A 13,623-nucleotide genomic window follows, 5' to 3' on the forward strand; every position below is an offset into this window, starting at 1 on the left:
CAGATGTTGGGAAGAGTACAGTCTATTCACACTGCAGTCCACCGAACACTGTAGTGTTACAGGGCCACCCCACTCCTGGAGCTTCAGACTCCTACGAGCCTGCATACAAGCCTACACTCCTAGAGGGGCTGAAAAGGCTCACCAAGCAAGGTCCAAGCACTTTACTGCTCATGAGAGGGTTGGCTTCACCTTAGACTAAACATCACATTGGAATTAGGGAGTACCAGATGACAGCATCTCTGGGGGAGAGATAATAGAGCAGACAAGTTCAGGCCAATAGCTTGCACATTCCAGTAGCAATTCCTTTCAGGAAAATCTACTCAAGGAAGCATGTTGATGTGTGATTTTGGGCATGCATTCTTACTGGTAATGTTAGGTGATATAACAGATCAACCCTGAAACATCAATGTCGTAACCCCACAGAGATTTATTTCTCACTCACAAGTTACACTCTGGCCTTGGTCTCAAGAGCGTCCAGAAGAGAGAGGGAAGTCGGGGGGAGATGGAATTATTGAGAGGTTCTCAGGGAACTTGGCTACAATTCATTTGGGAAAATATAAAGAATCTGAGGTGCTCTCATCTTTTTGTGGCTCAGATCCAGGCATGTGGACAGAAGAAAACTCTCTCTTCCTCTGTGTGCACCCCACTGGCAGAGTTTGTACTGTAAAACAAAAGGAGCAAATAACTGTTGGAGATATCCTCTACTGCCTGGCTGGGGATCAACTTGCACAAAGCAAAGAGTACAAGCCTTGGAGACCTACAGACCTGGGTTTACCACTTACTACATCTTTGGCTTTGGGCAAGTTACTAGACCCTTGTAAAATCCTGGCTACTGTCTGCAACTTGGAGATCATCATTGCACCCACCTCCTAGGGTTGTTTTGAGGATAAAATGAGGTAATGCATTGAGAGGGGATTATTCCAGAGACCAGCACATAGTATGCACACATCATCTATCCACTCATTCTGTTTATCCCGCTAACATTTTTTGAGCACCTCTGTATGTCTGCTGCTGTGCTAGGTGTTAGCAAGCCAGGTGGACAGTGAGCTCCTGCCCTTCTGGAGCTTATAGCCCAGGCACAGATATGCATGAGTTAAATAATCACCCTAAATGAAGGTTTCCTTACTAACTTAGTGCTCTGAAGGATAGGACCGTGCTGTGTTTGCCAGAAACCTAGGCTGAGAAGTCAGGGAAGACTTCCTAGACAAAATGGCATCTGAGCTGAAATGTGAAGTTTGTTTGATGGAGCAGAAACAGGGTGTGACATGTGTCCTTGAGGAAATAGCATGTGCAAAGGTCTCATGGTAGGAAAAAGGGAGGTACCTTTGAGGAACTTAGGAAAGTGACTGGAGCTCTGAAACCCAGGGAAGCATGTGTAGGAGGGACTGGAGAGGTGGGCAGAGGCCAGGCCGTGTAGAACCTAATACGGCTGTTACGGAGTTTGGTTTCATCTTAAGAGGCATGGGAAGCCACTGAAGGTTTTTAAGCAGGTGCTCAAAAACTGTTAAACTCAATAAATGTTAGCTATTATTGTTCCTTTCCGGGAACTTTTATCCTATATCCCAACAATGTTAGCTCTCTTACAGGATTCTGTGAATACATAATTTTAAAAAGCCAACAAGCCTATCGATCTGTTTGGCAGTCTGAGAGCAGGATCTGTAATATGCCAGAGCCACTTGGTCCATTAGGATGTGCTTCCTCCTCTAGGTGGGATTGGAAGGGCACTAAAAGCAGCCAGCATCCAGGACAGAAATGTGACACTGTGAGAACAGGAGCAAGGCCAAGCTGGATGTGGCCGGGACCAGCAGACTCTACAGGCTGAACCGGGTAGGCTTCCACAGCCCACACCAGGCCGGCTCCAGCCCTGTGACAGTGGTGGATACAGGCTGGCGGGAGGACACCGGTGCCAGGGAGGGAGGCTGGCAAGGTGAAAGCAAACACGACATCTGCCTTAGAGAGTCTGGGAGGGAGCTCAGGGCTGGATTGGCAGAGGGCAGGGGGAACTGGGCTCTGGGTCAGAAGACCCAAGGGAGACAACCCAGATGAAGGTGGGCCCTTGTCTGAAGGAAGAAGAAGTCTGGGCTCTGAAACTAGTATACGAAGTCCAAGTACCTGACCAACATGAGGATGCTGAGTCCCCAGATCTGGAGCCCAGCAATCCTACTCTTTCTCCTTCCAAGGGCCAGATTGATCCCCAAATCCAGGTGGCTTGGCTGAGACTCCTGGTGGGGATCAAGTGATCCCAACTCTCAGAACATATTTGACACTTTATCTGGGGGGCTCTTGTCTATCTGGTTCAAAACTGGAGCCCCCGGAAACTCTGCTGCCTAGTAAAACTTGTGTTTCACGTCTTTTGGCCTTTATCCACTCATCTGTCTATTTCCTGTGGTGAATCCTGAAGTTGGAACAGGACAGTATGTATTCCTCATGCCATACTTTTATCTAGCTCCAGTCTAGTTGTGGGACTGGATAACCAGTCATAGAGTTACCCGAACTCAGCATCATTCTGCTGAAGAACAAGGGCAGGGCCAGACTGGCGGATGACTCAGCAGGCTTTTTACAGATAAGAAGTGGATGGGCAGAGCGATTGCTGCTCTGGTTTCGTGGGTGACCCAGCTCAGAAGATGGTGAGGACCGCTTCCACGCATGTGTGGCCCTTCATAGTCACAAAATGCTTTCGTGTCCGTGGTCTCCTTTGAGCCTCCATATGCTGAAGGAGTAGCCTGGGCAGCTGTTACCCTCCCCCCTTTTCAGGTGAAGAAACTGAGGCCTGGTCATTAAGGGTCCCATGTGAAATCACAGCTCCTGCATCAAGAAGTGACCAGTTGGGATTAAGCTGCTGGGAGGAGCTTGTGTTGCTCACTCTGTGTCTTAAAAAAGAAGAGAGAGAGAGAGAGAGAGGAGAGAGAAAGTGAACTTGGACTAGAGACTTGATTGGAGAAACAGTAGCCTGGACAAATATTTAAATCCTGTAAATGAGGGCGGGGCTATATGTAACGTAGATAGTACTTCGTGTGGGGTTAACAATGGAGTCATGGGTTTCTTTGGATGATTTTGCTACATTCAGGCTTTCCAAGTCCAAGGGCATGTATGGGTGTGTCTGTCTGTCTGTCTTGTGTCTATGTCTTTCTGGGGAGGAAGCTCAAGTTAATCTGTCTATAAACTTTGCATTCTTTGAGCCCTGATATATTTCAGACACTGGCCCCATAAGTGCCACATGTCCAGTCATCTGTGACTCCTTTAGGAAACTAAAACCCACACCAAGAGAGGGAAGGAAGAGTTGAAAGCCAGAGATGCAGGTAGGGTCCACGGCACATTCAGGTCAGCCGACAGAGCGTGTTCTTAGAAAATCAACCCTCGGTGGGGTGAAGACAGAGAGACTGCCCCACCCACTCTGCCTCCTTCTTGTGTAATTTTTAAAAGCATGAGAAATGAAATGGGGCCCTTCCCATCTGAGACAGCTATTTTCTCAGGTCTCACGCCTTCCTTTTTTTTCTTTTTTTTTTGAATTTTTGAATTTTATTTAATTTATTTTTTTATACAGCAGGTTCTTATTAGTTATCTATTTTATACACATCAGTGTATACATGTCAATCCTAATCTCCCAATTCATCCCACCACCACCACCCCCGCCACTTTCCCCCCTTGGTGTCCAAACGTTTCTTCTCTACATCTGTGTCTCTGTTTCTGCCCTCCAAACCAGTTCATCTGTACCATTTTTCTAGGTTCCCCATATATGTCACGCCTTCCTTTTGAATAGCCCGAATAATACATCTTATAATTATGCCCTGCCTGGCAGCGTGTTTCTGCCTTCTGAGTGATAGCTGAAATTTCTTGGCAAGTGAATGCCATCCACAACCAGCCTCTCTTTTCCCACCCTGGTTCCCAGTGGCCCCTCTGTGGCCATCTTCCGATCCACACTGGCCTCCAGGGCTGCCTGCCCCACAGTACTTCAGTCATTTCATCAAGAAGGGTCTCCCAACCTCCTTGTTTATCCCAGGGGCACAGGGAGGGCTGAGCCCCACTCCAGAGGGAGCCATACCAATCTGATTAATGAAGGTAAATAGGGGCGTGATCGGCAGTGGCTTAAGCTCCAGACGGGTAAGCTGGGCAACAGCAAGGGTCTGCACCTCCACTGGCAAGTCAAGTGGGATCAGTTTCTTCACGGGTCCATGGACTTCTCTCATGCTCGAAGTCCTCTTCAGGAGCCTTGAGAAGGAGCCGGGCTGTTGGATAACGGGGGGAGGGGAATTGCTGGTAGTCTGCCAGAATTGCCATGGGTGTTTTGTCCCCTTCAGGAACATGATGTGGGCAGACGTGATGTCAGAGGCCTCAGGGTCAAAGGCAACTCCCAGCTTTAGGAACTTGAAGAAGTCCCTCCTGAGCTTTGGGTTAGCCAGCTCCATGTCCCTATCCCGGCTGCCACTTCCTAATTAGTTTCCTCATCTGTAAAATGGGATGACGATAGTGTCACCTTCCAGGCTTGTTGTGAAAATAAGACTTGTAAATTGCCTAGCATAGCCTGGCACATAGGAAACCCAATAAACGTTGGCCCTCTGGGTTTTCTCTAGGAGAGAAAGAGGCTCTGTCTTCCAATACACTCTTTACTATCAGGAAGGAAATGGGCTCAGCTTGGAGATGGGTCCAGGATGGGAAGCAGATAGGAAAGGGGGCCACAGATGGGCATTGCCAGGGGAAACACTGAGGTACAGGAAGCAGACAGGAAGGTTGGGAATTGTGGGCGGCTGCCTGTGGGCCAGGAGACCAGTGGAGAGGTTGGCAGTGTACCCAGATAGGCAGTGAGGCTCTTGACAGATCTCTTGAGGCCGAGGATATGGAGATGTGGCCCCTTTTAGGACTTCGATTCAAGCCTGAGTTCCAGTCCAGCAGCCCCAACGGCTTGCTGAACATGCACTTTTATAAGCTTGAACACTGGCCAGTTGAAAACGTGATTCTGGTTATTTCTCCATCATGTGAAACAAAGACTGTGGGGAAATAGTCACATGAAAAAGACTTGAAATTTTCCTGTTCAGTGAATGAGGGCAGAAGATGCATAATATATGGTTTCTGAAGCTGCAGGTGGTTTAGGGAGAGAGTTTGCAATTTGGGGAAACATTTAATACTTTTGCAAGTTACAAAGGAACAGAGAAATGCCAGGAGCTTAATGTCCAGGATAGCCCTGGACGAATACTCTCAGACAAGCCAACCTCAGGGGCTCAGTTTCCTTATTAAAAATTCTGGAAGGGAGAGGGCAGACAGCAGAAGCAAGAACTACAATCCTGCAGCCTGTGGAACAAAAACCACATTCACAGAAAGATAGACAAGATGAAAAGGCAGAGGGCTATGTACCAGATGAAGGAACAAGATAAAACCCCAGAAAAACAACTAAATGAAGTGGAGATAGGGAACCTTCCAGAAAAAGAATTCAGAATAATGATAGTGAAGATGATCCAGGATCTTGGAAAAAGAATGGAGGCAAAGATCGAGAAGATGCAAGAAATGTTCAACAAAGATCTAGAAGAATTAAAGAACAAACAAACAGAGATGAACAACACAATAACTGAAATGAAAACTACACTAGAAGGAATCAATAGCAGAATAACTGAGGCAGAAGAACGGATAAGTGACCTGGAAGACAGAATGGTGGAATTCACTGCTGCGGAACAGAATAAAGAAAAAAGAATGAAAAGAAATGAAGACAGCCTAAGAGACCTCTGGGACAACATTAAACGCAACAACATTCACATTATAGGGGTCCCAGAAGGAGAAGAGAGAGAGAAAGGACCTGAGAAAATATTTGAAGAGATTATAGTCAAAAACTTCCCTAACATGGGAAGGGAAATAGCCACCCAAGTCCAGGAAGCGCAGAGAGTCCCATACAGGATAAACCCAAGGAGAAACACGCCGAGACACATAGTAATCAAATTGGCAAAAATTAAAGACAAAGAAAAATTATTGAAAGCAGCAAGGGAAAAACGACAAATAACATACAAGGGAACTCCCATAAGGTTAACAGCTGATTTCTCAGCAGAAACTCTACAAGCCAGAAGGGAGTGGCATGATATACTTAAAGTGATGAAAGGGAAGAACCTACAACCAAGATTACTCTACCCGTCAAGGATCTCATTCAGATTCGATGGAGAAATCAAAAGCTTTACAGACAAGCAAAAGCTAAGAGAATTCAGCACCACCAAACCAGGTCTACAACAAATGCTAAAGGAACTTCTCTAAGTGGGAAACACAAGAGAAGAAAAGGACCTACAAAAACAAACCCAAAACAATTAAGAAAATAGTCATAGGAACATACATATTGATAATTACCTTAAACATGAATGGATTAAATGCTCCAGCCAAAAGACACAGGCTTGCTGAATGGATACAAAAACAAGACCCATATATATGCTGTCCACAAGAGACCCACTTCAGACCTAGGGACATATTCAGCCCTAAAGTGAGGGGATAGAAAAAGATATTCCATGCAAATGGAAACCAAAAGAAAGCTGGAGTAGCAATACTCATATCAGATAAAATAGACTTTAAAATAAAGAATGTTACAAGAGACAAGGAAGGACACTACATAATGATCAAGGGATCAATCCAAGAAGAAGATATAACAATTATAAATATATATGCACCCAACATAGGAGCACCTCAATACATAAGGCAACTGCTAACAGCTATAAAAGAGGAAATCGACAGTAACACAATAATAGTGGGGGACCTTAACAGCTCACTTGCACCAGTGGACAGATCATCCAAACAGAAAATTGACAAGGAAACACAAGCTTTAAATGACACAATAGACCAGATAGATTTAATTGATATGTATAGGACATTCCATCCCAAAACAGCAGATTACACTTTCTTCTCAAGTGTGCACAGAACATTCTCCAGGATAGAGCACATCTTGGGTCACAAATCAAGCCTCAGTAAATTTAAGAAAATTGAAATCATATCAAGCATCTTTTCTGACCACAATGCTATGAGATTAGAAATCAGTTACAGGGGAAAAAACATAAAAAACACAAACACATGGAGGCTGAACAATACGTTACTAAATAACCAAGAGATAACTGAAGAAATCAAAGAGGAAATCAAAAAATACCTAGAGACAAATGACAATGAAAACACGACAACCCAAAACCTATGGGATGCACCAAAAGCAGTTCTAAGAGGGAATTTTATAGCTATACAAGCCTACCTGAAGAAACAAGAAAAATCTCAAATACACAATCTAACCTTACACCTAAAGGAACCAGAGAAAGAAGAACAAACAAAACCCAAAGTTAGCAGAAGGAAAGAAATCATAAAGATTGGAGCAGAAATAAATGAAATAGAAACAAAGAAAACAATAGGAAAGATCAATAAAACTAAAAGCTGGTTCTTTGAGAATATAAACAAAATTGATAAACCATTAGCCAGACTCATCAAGAAAAAGAGGGAGAGGACTCATATCAGTAAAATTAGAAATGAAAAAGGAGAAGTTACAACAGACACCACAGAAATACAAAGCACCCTGAGAGACTACTACAAGCAACTCTATACCAATAAAATGGACAAGCTGGAAGAAATGGAGAAATTCTTAGAAAAGCACAACCTTCCAAGACTGAACCAGGAAGAAATAGAAAATACGAACAGACAAATCTCAACTAATGAAATTGAAACTGTGATTAAAAATCTTCCAACAAACAAAAATCCAGGACCAGATGGCTTCACAGGTGAATTCTATCAAACATTTAGAGAAGAGCTAACACCCATCCTTCTCAAACTCTTCCAAAAAATTGCAGAGGAAGGAACACTCCCAAACTCATTCTATGAGACCACCATCACCCTGATACCAAAACCAGACAAAGATACTACAAAAAAAGAAAATTACAGACCAATATCACTGATGAATATAGATGCAAAAATCCTCAACAAAATACTGGCAAACAGAATCCAACAATACATTAAAAGGATCATACAGCATGATCAAGTGGGATTTATCCCAGGGATGCAAGGATTCTTCAATATATGCAAATCAATCAATGTGATACACCATATTAACAAATTGAAGAATAAAAACCATATGATCATCTCAATAGATGCAGAAAAAGCTTTTGACAAAATTCAACACCCATTTATGATAAAAACTCTCCAGAAAGTGGGCATAGAGGGAACCTACCTCAACATAATAAAGGCCATATACGACAAACCCACAGCAAACATCATTCTCAATGGTGAAAAACTGAAAGCATTTCCTCTAAGATCAGGAACAAGATAAGGATGTCCACTCTCACCACTATTATTCAACATAGTTTTGGAAGTCCTAGCCATGGCAATCAGAGAAGAAAAAGAAATAAAAGGAATACAAATTGGAAAAGAAGAAGTAAAACTGTCACTGTTTGCAGGTGACATGATACTATACATAGAGAATCCTAAAAATGCCACCAGAAAACTACTAGAGCTAATCAATGAATTTGGTAAAGTTGCGGATACAAAATTAATGCACAGAAATCTCTTGCATTCCTATACACTAATGATGAAAAATCTGAAAGAGAAATTAAGGAAACACTCCCATTTACCACTGCAACAAAAAGAATAAAATACCTAGGAATAAACCTACCTAGGGAGACAAAAGACCTGTATGCAGAAAACTATAAGACACTGTTGAAAGAAATTAAAGGTGATACCAACAGATGGAGAGATATACCATGTTCCTGTATTGGAAGAATCAATATTGTGAAAATGACTGTACTACCCAAAGCAATCTCCAGAGTCAATGCAATCTCTATCAAATTACCAATGGCATTTTTTACAGAACTAGAACAAAAAATCTTAAAATTTGTATGGAGACACAAAAGACTCCAAATAGCCAAAGCAGTCTAGGGGGAAAAAAACGGAGCTGGAGGAATCAGACTCCCTGACTTCAGACTATACTACAAAGCTACAGTATTCAAGACAGTATGGTACTGGCAGAAAAACAGAAATACAGATCAATGGAACAAGATAGAAAGCCCAGAGATAAACCCACACACCTATGGTCAACTAATCTATGACAAAGGAGGCAAGGATATACAGTGGAGAAAAGACAGTCTCTTCAATAAGTGGTGCTGGGAAAACTGGACAGTTACATGTAAAAGAATGAAATTAGAACACTCTCTAACACCATACACAAAAATAAACTCAAAATGGATTAGAGACCTGAATGTAAGACTGGACACTATAAAACTCTTAGAGGAAAACATAGGCAGAACACTCTTTGACATAAATCACAGCAAGATCTTTTCTGATCCACCTCCTAGAGTAATGGAAATAAAAACAAAAATAAACTAATGGGACCTAATGCAACTTAAAAGCTTTTGCAAATCAAGGGAAACTACAAACAAGCTGAAAAGACAACCCTCAGAATGGGAAAAAATATTTTGAAACGAATCAACGGACAAAGGATTAATCTCCAAAATATATAAACAGCTTATGCAGCTCAATATTAAAAAAACAAACAACCCAATGAAAAAATGGGCAGAAGACCTAAATAGACATTTCTCCAAAGAAGACATACAGTTGGCCAAGAAGCACATGAAAAGCTGCTCAACATCACTAATTATTAGAGAAATGCAAATCAAAACTACAATGTGGTATCACCTCACACCAGTTAGAATGGGCATCATCAGAAAATCTACAAACAACAAATGCTGGAGAGGGTGTGGAGAAAAGAGAACCCTCTTACACTGTTGGTGGGAATGTAAATTGATACAGCCACTATGGAGAACAGTATGGAGGTTCCTTAAAAAACTAAAAATAGAATTACCCTATGACCCAGCAATCCCACTACTGGGCATATACCCAGAGAAAACCATAATTGAAGAAGACACACACACACACACACACAAAAAAAAGAAGACACATGCACCCCAATGTTCGTTGCTGCGCTATTTACAATAGCCAGGCCATGGAAGCAACCTAAATGCCCATCGACAGACGAACGGATAAAGAAGATGTGGTACATATATACAATGGAATATTACTCAGCCATAAAAAGGAACAAAATTGGGTCATTTGTAGAGACGTGGATGAATCTAGAGACTGTCATACAGAGTGAAGTAAGTCAGAAAGAGAAAAACAAATATCGTATACTAACGCATATATGTGGAACCTAGAAAAATGGTACAGATGAACCAGTTTGCAGGGCAGAAATAGAGACACAGATGTAGAGAACAAACGTATGAACACCAAGGGGGGAAAGCGTTGGGGGGGTGGGGATGGTGGTGGGATGAATTGGGCGATTGCGATTGACATGTATACACTGATGTGTATAAAATGGATGACTAATAAGAACCTGCTGTATAAAAAAATAACTAAAATAAAATTCAAAAAAAAATTCTGGAAGGAATACTCAGTAAATGATTAATAGTGCTTATCTCTAGGGAGTAGGTCTAGGGGTTGGAAGTGGGAAGAGATTTTTATTTTTCATTGTATACCCTTTTGAGTTTTTGAATCTTTCACCATGTGCCTTTATTATTTTTATAATTGCAAATCGAATTATAGGGTTTGTCTTTTAAAAATGCAATGAAGGGTTGGCTTAGATCACTGGTTTTCAAACTTGTATTTTAGCAGTAGAACACTGGTCGTATAATCTTACTCGGAAGCCTAATGAATGTAGGACGAAGAAGAAATCTGATCCCTTATTGCCCAGGGTCCCCCGCCCCCAGCTCCTGGTTGCTGCATCTCTAAGGGATCCATTGAATGCAGTTTGGGAATAACAGATCTAAATGATTTCTCTCAGGCACCTCCCACCTCCCCAATCCTATGCTTCCCTTCTGTTTAGCAAAGAAGCTGGGGCGTCCTAGCCCTGAGGTACAAGCTGCTGCTTCACTGCATAGCTGCAGATGCCCCCTACCCCTCTGGGGAGTCAGCACCTGGGAAGGCTGAGCTGTGCACCGGCTGAGTGTTGCTCAGACTCTGGGGAACAGCAAACAGGTCACCCTTAGATGGGTTGAAATGATAGAGGAATGTTAACAGGTGGATTTTGCAGCTCTTCTAGGTAAATCTGAACCTGGGGCTTTGATAGGCAGGATGCTAAGGGGACGGTGAAATGGTATGAGGTGGGAGAAGACTCATTCACCTTGTAAAAGTGTGGTTAGGAATGTAGACCTACTGCTTGTTTACACTATGATTTTGGCGAACTACTTAGCTTCTCTGAGTCTCTTGTTGAATCTGTAGAAAGGGGGAATACTTGTGCCTACTTTCTAGGACTGTCGAAAGGATTAAATGAGATCGTAGGTCTAAGTGCCTGCCATAGTGCCGTGCACATGGTAGGTGTTCAATAAATGTTGGTAATTCTAATCATCATCGTCACCAAGTTCCTAGACAAGTCAGAAAATGGCCTTGCTATCTCTTCCCGTATATTCTTAGTTAAATCTTTGACCTCTCAGGACCTCAGTTTCCTTACTTATAAATTAGAGGTGCTCAGGAATTGCAAATGGGTGGCCCGCTGGACCAAATCTAGCGTGCAAACATATTTGTTTATCCAGATAGTATGTTAAAAGTCAAGAAGTATTCTCCAGAAATCTGAATTTTCCAGACTCTTAAAAACTGAGCATCTGTTTTCACTGACCATCACTTGGCAACTTTTCACCAGCCTCCATCCTCTGTATTATCTTACACCTGACCACCCCCCTTCACCTGCAGGCAGTTGAGTTGGCAAAGCCTAGACTAGAAGGTTTCAGGAATTCTGTGGCTCTGCCACTTTTTCATCCCATGACCCTGAGTATATCCCTTCATCTCTCTGGACCACCACGTTACCATCTATAAAATGAGTGAGTTGAGCTTCCAGCCTTGGCTTTCTTTGAATGTTCTATTCAGTCCATAAACCTTTACCGAATTCCTGCTATTTCCAGGAATTTTACCAGGCATTTGGGAGGATGCAGAGAAGAATAAGAATGGGTGTGGCCCAGAGATCTTTTACAGCCAGGCTGCCCCAAGTGTAGACTGCAGAATGGCACCAGTACACAGTGCAATAAACACAGAAATTGAAGACAAGCATTTAGAAACTTTTATGGCAGTTGGACTTTGCCACAACAGCCAAGTGCGTGCTCAGTGGACGTGCTTTGTTGAATAGATATGGATCACTTCACGTGTTGTCAAACTTGTGGTGAGTTACAGGCGCAAGCTGTGTACTCATTCAAGCTACTATTGCTGCTTTACAAACCGCCCCAACCCTTAGTAGATTAAAACAACAGCTGTCATTTACTTGCTCACAGATCTACAGTGTGAGCAGGGGTGGGCAGCTCAGGTCACCTCTCCTCCACACACTGCCTACAGGGTGGCTGCACCGGGGCCCATGCGTCCACTTCCAACATGGCTCAGTCACAGAGCTGGCAGGCTGGTGCCTTGGTCGCCTTTCCACGAGGATGCTTCTTCTGAGCAGCATGGCTGGGTTCCACTGGCCGCTGTCCTAAGGGAGCTGGGCGGAAGTGCATGGCCTTGTTATGATCTAGTCTCAGAAGTCACATTGCTTGAAGGATTCACAAAGTTCTACCCGACTTCAGAGGGAGGGGATCTAGATCCCATCTCCTAATGCGCTTGTGGAAAGGTTCTAGAAGAACATGTGGGACATAAGGTTTTGTTGCAGCCGCCTTTGGAAAATATAATCGGCCACTCTATATGGAGATGTATTTGTTTTCTGTTGCTGTGTAACAATGAACACAAACTTGTTTTATTAAAGCTTACTGTATTAAAGCAATGCACATTCTTTAGCTCAAAGTTTTATAGGTCATGACTCCAAGTTTACTCAACCGGGTTCTCTACTCAGGGTCTCACAAGGCTGAAATCAGGGTGTCGCCAGCCTGGGCTCTGGTCTGGAGGCTCTGGGGAAGAATCCACTGCCAGGCTCATTCGGCTTGTTGGCAGATTCAGTTCCTTGTGGTTGTAGGTTGGGGTCCCCATTTCCTTGCTGGCTGTCAGCCAGGGATTGCTCTCTGCTCCTAGAAGCCACACACATGGCCCCTGGATATTCAAAGCCAGCAATGTCACATCAAATTCTTCTCACTCGTTGAGTCACTTTGACTTCATGTACTGCCAGATGGAGAAAACTCTTCTTTTTTGTGTGGCTAGATTATGTCGAGCTGGATAATCTCTTGCCACATAACGTAATCAGTAGAGTAATAGCTCATCACATTCCCAGGTTCTACCCACACTCAAAGGGGAGGGGAGTGTAAGAGGATGAGGGTGATTGGAAGGCATTCTTAGAATCCTGCCTGCCACAGATGGTTTGGTTCGCGATGAATTGAAATTAAAACGAAGTGGTTCTTCATCACAGATAGTTTGAAAGCACTGGTTTAGGACCCAGTAGAGAGGAATGACATGTATGCAAATGGCTGTAATTTGGGACCTTAAGGGCTAACTTCCAAAAGGAGAAGGGTAGAGAGGGCACAGTGAGAGGTCAGTGGGAGGGAAGATTATTGTGTAAGTGGAAGGGGATAGAATTAGGGTTTCTTGAGGATGTTGTATTTGAACTGAGCATTGTAAGACAGGTATAATTGGGATCTTTTAAAAATAAGGCAGGGTGGCAGGATTGCAACAGTTACATTTCTGTTTGGTGCCTTGGATGCAAACACAGAACTGAACTGAATCTTCTGAATC

At 43.1% G+C, this 13,623-nt stretch overlaps 1 protein-coding gene across 3 annotated transcripts in view; it reads left to right on the forward strand.

The window, feature by feature from the left end:
- GALNT10 (polypeptide N-acetylgalactosaminyltransferase 10) overlaps positions 1–13,623 on the forward strand; it is a 221,699-nt gene that overhangs the window by 79,033 nt on the left and 129,043 nt on the right. The gene's annotated exons all lie outside the window — the stretch shown is intronic.

Source organism: Eubalaena glacialis, chromosome 4 (genome assembly GCF_028564815.1).
Source record: "Eubalaena glacialis isolate mEubGla1 chromosome 4, mEubGla1.1.hap2.+ XY, whole genome shotgun sequence".
NCBI lineage: Eukaryota > Metazoa > Chordata > Mammalia > Artiodactyla > Balaenidae > Eubalaena > Eubalaena glacialis.